General features: G+C 41.2%; 1 long non-coding RNA gene across 1 annotated transcript in view; it reads right to left on the bottom strand.

The window, feature by feature from the left end:
- The window catches only part of LOC309708938, a 41,626-nt gene extending 39,538 nt beyond the window's left edge, over positions 1-2,088 (bottom strand). The window contains exons 1-2 of the long non-coding RNA XR_014277378.1: positions 1,911-2,088; positions 899-988 (exon numbers count right to left, since the gene is read on the bottom strand). This is a non-coding gene — a long non-coding RNA (uncharacterized lncRNA). The remainder of the gene's footprint in view (positions 1-898; positions 989-1,910) is intronic.
- Between the last annotated feature and the right edge of the window lie 8,538 nt (positions 2,089-10,626).

Raw genomic sequence — 10,626 nt, 5'->3', positions numbered from 1 at the left:
GCAATCGATCAAATATTGCTGCGATATTTTACTCTCATGCAGACAAGTGGAACTGCCAGTGACGTGAAAGTAAAGTGGGGTGGCACAAATATAATAGGAAAAAAATTCAACTGTAGTATGGCTAAAGATGACTAAAAAATTTAAGGAATAAGCCTCAATACAAATGCACAGCACGAGATGAGGCCATGTTTTCTTCAAAGCAGATCTATATTCATCTAAAGGCAAATGCTGGATAAAAAGCTGATGATGACCCATTGCAAGCATATGTGTGTGAACATGTACATGCACAAAAGTGTGAGCCAGTGTGTGTGTGTGTGTGTGTGTGTGTGTGTGTGTGTGTGTGTGTGTGTGTGTGTGTGTGTGTGTCCATAATCTGGCGTAAATAATGACATCTCTGTCCCCCGTCTTCTGTGGTGCCAGCTCCACTAATTATTTATTCTTGGAAGCTGTGAGGGTGTCAAAGCTCCTGCATCTCAAACAGTGTTCCCCTCCCTGTTTTGGTGCTGGCTGCTTTACTGCCAGTTAGCAGTAGTATTGTTTCCTTATAGTTGTTGTTTTCTTAGTAAAGATATTTCTGCTAACACGCCGTCTTTAATTACAAAAGCACATATTCTCAGTTAGCCAAGAATGATACATTTGGATAAGACTTTTAAATCCTTGTCCTCCACACAGTGATTCATTCTGCATCATGACATGACAAATACGGAGACAGAGTGATGAGGTCTATCATCAGAGAGAGAAAGAACAACAAGATCTAGATCAAGTGCCACTAGAGCCCTGCGAACAAAAACATGGAGTCACTCTGAGATTACACGGAGGCAAAAAGACACAGTGACCAACCAAATCCAAGGAAGGCTGTGGCTAAAGCGGTGGAGTTTGTTGTGGGTTGGGAGACTACCTGGTGGTTGGATCCCAGTTGAAGTTGGTACCCTAAATTTCTTCCGATGCATCCGTCAGAGCAGGACAAGTGGGTAATAACTAGAAAGGGCTGAAAGGCATAAAATAAATTGCTCTGTGAATGTGTGTAAATGTCTGAATGTGGACTGTAGTGAGGAAAAGTCAGGTGCTCAGAGCAGAAAAGAAAACCAGTCAATCTGTGACTGTTACTTGGAACTATCTACCTGCCAAATGTCTTGAAGAACTGTGCAAGTATAACAGGGATATCCATTTGTTTGATCTGACATAATAGCCACCTCAAGGTCCAAATACTCACATCACAAAATGGATAAAGCAGTGAGAAACCTTCATGGGGTAAAAATGATTCAAATTCATTCAACAGTTACAATTTTGAATGGTTATTGAAGTCAGACTATGAGCTACACCCCCATAAATAGTTATGCAACTAGGGTAGGACAGTATCTAGCTCAGATTACACAAAACATAAGATGTAATCCACACTGGGGTGGGGGTGGTATTGAAAATGAAAAAAGAAAAATCACATATATTGACCTGCAAAAAACCTCCTCCATCATCCTCAGTCATTTTTTTCAGTTTATTTAATAGAAAAAAAAACAATATTAAACTCATAAATATACATTCATTGGTGTGTAATCTTCAATTAAACTGATACATTCTCATAAACGTAGAATTAATACATTAAAAATACACAGGAGAGGATATAAGAGAGATTAGACAACAACCCTTCCCTCTCTCAATGAAACGAACAATACACAAGCTAATGTTAGGCTCATCTGTCCTAAAAATGTCACTTTCTGTTTGATGAACAGTTTGATTAAGTTCGTACATCATATGATGTTTATTTAATAAGCGTCAGAGTCAAACGAAGAGCCACTTCAAAGAAAAGTGCACTAATGTTGGCTAATAGTAGCTAACAGAGGCTAACTGCAGCTAACAGTAGCAAAAATAGCCGCGCTTGTTGACAGAAACGTTCAGAATATGCAACATCTCACCTCAGTATCGGTGTCTTCAGACAGAAGTGATCTTCACACATGACTCAGCGACTCATATCGGCCTCCTTTAACAAAGTTTTCCAGCCTCCTTTTGAGTAAACAGACACGGACACAACCTCCACTCTCCGCAGATGAACGGTGGCCAGAATTGTTTGTCCATCAGCAGCCACGGTAGCTATTATTATGCTCTTCAATCTGGAAAACAGAAGTAAAAACAGAGTGACTGTAATCTGCAGTCTACTGACATCTAGTGGTGAGATTTTACACACTGTTTCTTTTAAAAAAAAAGCCATTTAATATGTCAGAATTCTTTTTACAAGATCTACCAAAACCACAGACAATGACAAAGTCAATGCAACCTCTTTCAAGAAAACCTTAATTAAGAAAATGATGTATAGAAAGTGGAATGAATTTAGGAAGAAAAAGAAATCATTTTTGAAACTGGATTGCTTCTGTTTCTCCTGAAAATATGCTTATTGTAAAGTTGACGTATGATGTGCAAATTTTTCCGGCTGTACAGAAATAGCCATTGATTTGGACTTTTATCCAGGTGCTGACTACATGTAGGTTTTACTGAAAATAAGGCTAAATGTTTGACTATACTCAGTTGTGGACACAGACACCAGCTTACAACCGAATTAGCTTAAGACCAAGTTTAAGCCCTGTTGGTGCAAACAAACCTGGTTGTAAAAATACATTCTTATGTTTGTTTTAATTTAAATTAAAAGTCATCTAAACACTGGCGGGGTTTTTGTGAATGCCACGCCAGCACATACTGCACAACCACCTCTGTCAACTGACACAAACACCACTGGAGTGCGTGGGATTCAAGCAGCTCAAACTTAAACCAATTAAACCCAGTCGACACAAACGCTAATCAAGGCAAAACACAATACCCGGACTCGAGAAGAGTTGCTTTAAAAATAAATAATTCAAGTGATCAGTGGATATTTTCCATCATCTATTTTTCATTTGGGTCAGCAAATGACATTTACAACAGTGCTTTGTCTTTCTGTTGGCGTGTTTGCACTTGTGAATAAATGCTGGTGTTTGCATGTGGGCAAGATTCAAGAGACTCTTCATTCTCGTCAGCTAGTGAGTGCGACTGAGCTCTGAGGGGTTATGAGAGAAAATAAGTTGAAAACAGGACAGAATCAATACCGTTTATCCAATAGCATCGTAGCGTGTGTGTGTGTGTGTGTGTGTGTGTGTGTGTGTGTGTGTGTGTGTGTGTGTGTGTGTGTGTGTGTGTGTGTGTGCACTGTGCATTTGCGAGCTTGAAAATGTGTGTGTTTACCTGAAGTGTGACTGCATTTAACGTGTCAAATTGAGGAAAAACAACCAATTGCCTCTTAGCACACATTTTATTGACCAGTGGAGCACACACACATTTACACACACACACACACTGCAGGCATATCGACTGGTTGAAGGGAGAAACGGGTTTAAGGCAATTAGAGTAGTGTACTTTCCACCAGAAACCCACTATGATCTTTTCCACTGCAGTTAGCCAAATACTCCTTAAGTGTGACTAATATTACAGCAGTGGAAGAAAGTAAAAGAAGACACTTTACTGAACCCAGATGCTGTAACCTCATTATTAAGGCTACTCTGCAACACACAGAGAATGTAACAGCTACAACTTTTTTCTATGATATCATGTCTAGTATAAAGCACTTTTTTGCATTGGTATATGTGTGCAGTATGTGTCACGCTGGTTGTGCCACTTCAGACAGTTGCTTGGCAGTTGTGAAGGACCAGTGTGAAAACTTTGCATCACACTACTTTTCCGTCTTTCTTTTTTTTTACATGATGAAAATCTAAGCTACGTCAGCAACCTCTCGCTCCCAAGCACTGTATTCAAGACTGACTGGGAACAGAGATCAATACATCTGACTTGAAACCAATAACTAATAACTGAAGACCAGCAAGACCCAATACCAGTGTATTACAACTGTATTTAAATGTTTCCTTTGTCGAATAATAGAGTTATAGCTCCATGCTGTATTATGGAAATACAAAAAACTGATCATTGAATGTGTTCAAAGCTCCGTTTGTGCTTTTTGCTGACAACTGAATCTGGAGGTCATTCAGGAGGGGCTAACAATAGATCCAATTCTCCACTATATCAAAAGGACTCAGCTAAGGTGGTTCAGACATCTGACAAGGATGCCTCCGGGACGCTTCCTTGGAAGGCTGTTTTAGAAATGTTGTGCCAGGAGGAGCCAGACCCAGGACCTGCTGGATAGATTACATCCATCCGTCCATCCATCCTGCTCTGGAAAAACAGGATGGATGGACGGACGGATGGACGGATAGCTGGATGGATAGATGGATGGATGTGGAAACACTACTGTAGATTTAACTCAGCGTAACGACAATTTAAAGGAGCATTGCACCCCTTTCTGTTTTAAAACACCTGATTGAATTAAGTTAACAAGAAGGCAGATTTAGTTCTTGCTAATCTAGTGGAAAATATTTCAACTAAGTGTCATTTTTGAACCCTTTAAAGTCCCAGAGGTCTCACAATTGAGTGACATTGCCTGTCTAATAAGTCACTTTTAACTCTTGGTTTCCGGTGTTACTCGTAATGTTCCAAGCATCCACAATTCAACTACTTGGGGAAAGCCATCGAGCACTGCGGAGGGAAACACTAGCCTCTTCCTATTTGAGTTTCAAGGCCAAATCTATATTTTCATAGAGATCACGTACCAGTCACAGGTCACAGGTTGAAAGCTTATAGAAGGCCAGTCTCATCACCGATGGTGCTAATATTACATAACCAATACCCTGAGCAATAAAAATCAGCATAAAGATCTGTCTTGTTGCCTGTTTAAGGGGCTGTTTTTGAAATGCAGCTTTTGATTTCAAGACTTTGTGCGATTCAGCTGATATTAAGTCTGATGTGCCTTCAAAGAGGAGAACGAGTATGAGTAAGTATTAAACAATGTTCTGCTGAGAACAGGAGTTTTAGCACAAAGCAAAGATGCATCCAAGTTATGTGATCGAGGAAAAAGGACTGTGGTGGCATTTTTCATTACATGGCTACTGAGGCCTGCAGTACTTGACCTTCACTCCCTTAGAAAGTCCTCCTAAGACCCGAACTCTTCCATGGCATGCGTTTTTAATTTCTCTTTGATATTTGGGCATATTGGGACCTCATAAATGTAAAAACAAAGAATTGCCAGATTTATTTATTTTTTACCTGATTTTTGTTTCTGACAAAAATAAGATCCACATATGAGGACATTCGTTTTAAATTTTGATAGAACAGTGACAGTAAAATGTCCTTGTAAGTAGATATCAGGCCCTTGTAGAGAAAAAATTAGTGTTTTTAGGTCTAGACAACTCCAAATGTGATGTCCATATATGTGGACGCCAGGTCCTAGGAGTTTAATCTACTTCTTAATACTTAATCTGTAGCATAAATACACCAAATACTTATCTGATTTGGTTCCTGACCACATGTTAATGCTGCAAATATCAGCGCCAACAAGTCACTACAAGTCCATTAATTTCCAGTTGAGCTGAGCGACTGAAGCGTGCAAGGTCAGGAGGTTAACAAGCTTGTCAACAGAGAAAAGTTTTGTAGTCTCTGGGCCTCAGCCAGCCAGATTTCCACGCTCTGTTGTTTCTGTCACTTGATTTTAGAAATAATAGTTCTGCCTGTCTGGGTTATACAGTTAATGTTCCCCATTGTGCGTATCCACACAACATTATGACACTTAGTCTTTTACAGCTTGCTCATGAAAAGCACTGAAAAAACCCACTGAACTGTACTAGCCCATCAGAGCCTCTCATACCAGCTCCATCTGGTCAGAAAAGAGTAGCCCATCAATCAGGTTGCTGACATTATGGACGTGAGGTAAGGACACAAACTTATCAAAGAGGGGTCCGTGATCAAATACAGAACTATTTGGGGCGCTCGATGTAAAGTGGTCTGGGAGCTCTTCACCTGGAGAGCAGCAAGTGGTACACAATCATTCTCTTCCTCTTTCATTTTCATCTCTCCATCTGTCAGCATGTTCAAGTAGATTTCTATTACTCAACAATGGTCGCTGCTCAGTTAGAAACACTCTGCGAGGAAGGGAGGGAGAGAAGGACACGGAGGCAGTCATAGACAGCAACAAATACAAGTGCTTGCTGCTGTAATCCTATCAGGCAGGGCATGTTGGCTTTATGCAGCGTTTGAGAGGTCAACATGAACTGCATGGACATGATGGAGAGAGGGGGGAATGCTTAGAGGAGCTCCTCAGATTCAAATGGTCAACAACAAGTACACTCACTGAGCATCACACATCCATGGACATTGTTTGCTGTGCTAGATGTGGTCGTCCCGTCACGGTTAGCCTTTAAAAAGGAACCCTTCTATGTCTAAATGTGGACATTGTGCAGTCTTTAACTGCTTTTTGGCCTTTTGCAAATACCTGAACATTGTAACCTTTTTAACAGTGTGTTCAGAATATATATGTGAAGGTTCTCAGTCATCCAGGTCATTTTAGTCTAAGGACCTTGGGAAAAAAAGCATCCAGAAGCTTTTCTTTACAAGCTCCTTAGACTGAGCTCAGAATACTTTAATACATAAGGAAACTATGTGTGCTACAGTTGCTCCAATGAGGATGCTAACGCTGTGAACAGGATTTGAACCTGCGTGGGGAAACCCCATTGGATTTCAAGTCCAACGCCTTAACCTCTCGGCCATCACAGCTGGGCGTCCGACCAGCACGTTCCTGTTGATTAGAGGTAAAAATGTTAGTGCTGATTAACGTGATCCAAGAGAGAACATTTAGCAGAGATCTAGCTCACAACTAGCCACTATTTTAACTTTACTGACATTAAGCACTGCTCAAACAATTAAAGGAACACTTTGAAAACATGCAAGATCTTAATAACAAATAAAAACATCTATGTGTACTCATATAGTGTCCCCAGTGTGTTAGTGACAAAAGGATACCACATTGTCAGATGGAAATGAATGAGGGCTGAATTCACTGTGGAAAATAATCCTAATCATGCTGCAGGTTATTTTTTTTGGACAAAAGTCACGTCACAAAGTCTGTTTGTGATTGTTTGGCCAGTTAAATTCACACCAGTGTCCTGCTGAAGGTCATTTTATAGTTCTGGCAGTGCTCATTCACCCATCACCCTGCTTGCACAAAGAAGCAGATGCTATTCTGGCTGATGGGTTGAGGACCTTCTACAGCCCTGTCCAGCTCTCCTACAGTAACTCCCTGTGTTTTGGAATCTCCTCCATCCTCTCAAGACAGAAAGCCTTCTAGTAACGACATATATTGATGTGTCATCCTGGAGGAGTTGGAGTACTGTGCAACCTCTGTAGGGTCCAGATATGGACTCATGCTACCAGTAGTCACACTGACCCTCGCAGATGCAAAACTAGTGAAAGAACTGTTAGAGAAGATGAGGAGGGAAACATATCAGTGTCCTCCACCTGTGAAACCATTCCTGTTTTGGTGCTTGTCCCATTGTTGCCCCTCTAGTGCACCTGTTGTTAATTTCATTAACACCAAAGCAGCTGGAACTAATTAACATCCCCCTCGACTACTTAACTGAGCAGATCAATATCCCTACTTGGCTGTGTACTCCAAGTACAGAGACAAGTATTACTGAATTAACAATATATATATATATATATATATATATATATATATATATATATATATATATATATATATATATATATGGGAGTAGCACAGTGATATTAATACCTCCAGGGCTGGGTCCACATCTGCTTGCTGTCTGAAGAGTTTCCAGGTGTATCGAGGACAAAGTGATATAACTCTTTTCAAACATATTTGGACATAAAGGATGTCCTTTCACCAAATGAAATGGACTGCTTTTTAGATACAGCTTTTCTAGTCTTTCTAACCACTCTAAGCACTTAACACTACAAACCACATTCATACACCAGTTTATTTTATGCACTTAAGCCTAAAGCCAATTGAGAAATGCCAATTAATCTAACATGCATATGTTTAGACTGTGGGAGGAAACCCTCTCAGTCACTAACCTGAACGATCTAACACAGAACTGCTGTATGTCCAAATCTTATGTTGTTTAATCTTCTCATCCCCGCTGATGTCATCAGTGCAGGACTTGTGGGCGTGCCCTCAAATAGCAGTCTGTACCACCGCAGTGACATTAGCGTCTAATGGTGTAACTACATGTGGTAGTTTGTGTTGCTGTATTGTTGAACTCCTGCGGTGAATGCTCACGCATTTGTCACATCTGATAGAAGCACTGCAGGTTCAAATCCCACGTGGTGATGTAAAGCTTCCTTCTTGGCTAATGTTAACAGCTGTAGCAACATCAATATAAGCAAGAAAAAACAAAACAGCTCAGAAACCAGCAATAAGCCGACTGCAAAGTGTCACATCACCTTTTTCTTTTCTGTGTCTGAAAAGCTTTTCTCCAAACTGACAGAAACCGTAGAGGTTACAATTTTATTATTAATCCTTTATTTATCCAGGTAAAAGTCTTATTTCCAAGAGAACCTGGCACCAACAATGCAGTTAATGAGTATGTCAATATTATACTGTATTATTAAGTTGCATTAAAGATATGGTACTGGGATGGTGGCATTAACAAACAGACAGAAGGAGGAGCTAGGGCGGCAGAGGTGAATATGTGAAGGTTTTTATTGGGAGTGACCAGAATGGACAAGATTAGAAATGACTAGATTGGAGGGACAGCTCAGGATGAGTGATCTGGAGATAAAGTTTGAGAGGCAAGGTTGAGATGGTTTCTGGGGGTGGCTGTGGCCCAGAAGGTAGAGCAGGTCATCTACTAATCGGAAAATTGGTGATCCCCTGGCCGCTGCAGTCTGTGTGCCGAAGTATTCTTGGGCAAGAACCCTGAAGGACTCTTAAAGCGTTCATGGGAGTACAAATATGTGTGAATGGTAGATAGAAAGCATTTGGAAGTCTAAAAATGTGCTTGAATAAAAGTGTGTAAATGAATGAATGAGACATGTTGCATAAAGTGTTTTTAGTACTCAAGTAGAGTAGGAAAGCACTATATATGCACCACCCCATTTACCATGATGTGGACATGTGCTGAAGCGGGATAGTGGATATATGAGGCAAAGTATGCTGAAGATGGAAGTGCCCAGGGAGGAGGAAAAGAGGAAAACCACAGTGAAGGAGGACATTCACAGAGTCGGAGTGACAAAGGAGGATGCTGGGGATGAGATGGAGGCAGATGATCCAATGTGGCGACCCCTCAAGGGAGATGGAAAAAAAAGGATGGTCTGTAATCATTTGCACATTAAACATAATGCTGGAAATGTGTTGAACATCTCAGGGGCGTAATTTCCAGGGGGTTTTAGGGGGGTTATGACCCAACCAATAATCCAATAATCAGACCCAGCCAATATAAACCCCCGAATAAAATTATGAATTATCTTGCATGAATAGGCTGCTGATTTTCTTTACTCGTTTCAGGTATTCCCAGCAAAATAGTTGCATGTTTAATCATCTGGGAATTTAATCAGATTTATTTAGACAGAGATCAGAATGCACTTGTGCTTCTTTACGCTGAGAGAAAGGGGAAAGCTTGCAGGTGTTTTGTATTATCATGCAGTGGTTTTATTGGCGTGCTTACGATCACACCGATGCGGTCCAAGAACTAAAACGAGTTTGACACCCCTGATTTTGCAACTTGTGTTTTTAGAAAAAAAGGGAGGAAAAAGGAAATGGCGTCTCTCAGAATGTCAGTTCTCCTATTTCTTCTGTCTTTTCTCGTCTCTTTGCGTGTCTCCTCCTTTTCTGTGTAGTTTAACGTGTGTTCCAGTGGGAGTACTCGGTTCAGTTTGTGTTTTATAAACAGTCGAGAACGCCCACAGCTCCCATGTGTAGGTGGATCCCTGTGCCCTCACTGTGACTCTGTAGACATCTCTATATCAACACAGTGCAAACAACTCGAGAACACGCACACGCAGACACACACCAGGACGCACGGCTGTCAGCCCCGTTGGAAACTGCGCGTGCACGCTGGCGTACACACGTTATTGCAACGTACTCGCGCGCGCACTAACCTGTCAGTCGTCAGGAGGAAAGAACAGTCAGCTGAGACATGCAAGTGTAGGAAAACATTTCATCCTTATTACCCTGTTATTCTCGCTCACGCACACACACGCTCGCTCTGTATTTCTGTATTTAGGCATTATCATTCTCACCTTTTCTCATATTTCTTTCTCACGAGGGGCCTCCTCCCCCCCTCCCTCACTCCCTCCTCAACTTAATCTCTCTCTCGGTCTCTCTCCCTTTTCTCTTCCTCAGTCTTTTCCCCCCCTCAAGGTGTCTAAGCTGTGAGACATTTAATCGCCGCGGTAACGGTTTCATATCTGGAACAGAAATCAAATAATGCCAGATGATTTACTCCCCCTAGCAACCAGGGAGCACAGCCCTAGCAACCGACCCAGCCAGCAGGCCAGACCTAATCAGGTTGAAAATATTTCAATTATTGTGTTGATTCTTGGAGGTGTGTGTGTATGTGTGTGTGTGTGTGTGTGTGTGTGTAAAGGTGGGTCTGCTGTATTTTAATGATGTCATCTGCTGCTGGCCTGAATATGTGAATGTGGAAGGAAAGGCAACTGCGTCGTGTCACAGAAGTGATCGAGTGCTATTAGAAGTGCTGCTGTTATGATGGAGACATTAGAAGGATACAACAACACATGGTCATTCTGGCTTGGATAGTG

Source organism: Aulonocara stuartgranti (genome assembly GCF_965226115.1).
Source record: "Aulonocara stuartgranti genome assembly, chromosome: 6".
Classification (NCBI taxonomy): Eukaryota; Metazoa; Chordata; class Actinopteri; order Cichliformes; family Cichlidae; genus Aulonocara; species Aulonocara stuartgranti.
Note: the sequence above shows the minus strand (reverse complement) of the source record. Positions and strands in the feature narration are given on the sequence as shown.